Genomic DNA, 226 nt, shown 5'->3' with positions numbered 1-226 from the left:
AAACCCAAAAAAAAAAAAAAAAAAAAGGGCAATTTTGAGTCAGCCAGTAGCGTGCTGGTTAAGGCCACTGGATCACACAGGGATCAAGTCCCGGACCTGGCAGCTTGAGAAACACGTAAGGCACCCATGTGTGCATGCCCAAAATCCCAGCGGAAAAACGGAGGCGAAGGGATTGCAGAGCGACCAGCCCCCATGTCTATGGGGGTGTTTTCTTACTTTCTCCCTC

Source organism: Tupaia chinensis, unplaced genomic scaffold (genome assembly GCF_000334495.1).
Source record: "Tupaia chinensis unplaced genomic scaffold, TupChi_1.0 Scaffold000403_1, whole genome shotgun sequence".
Taxonomy (NCBI): Eukaryota; Metazoa; Chordata; class Mammalia; order Scandentia; family Tupaiidae; genus Tupaia; species Tupaia belangeri.
Note: the sequence above shows the minus strand (reverse complement) of the source record.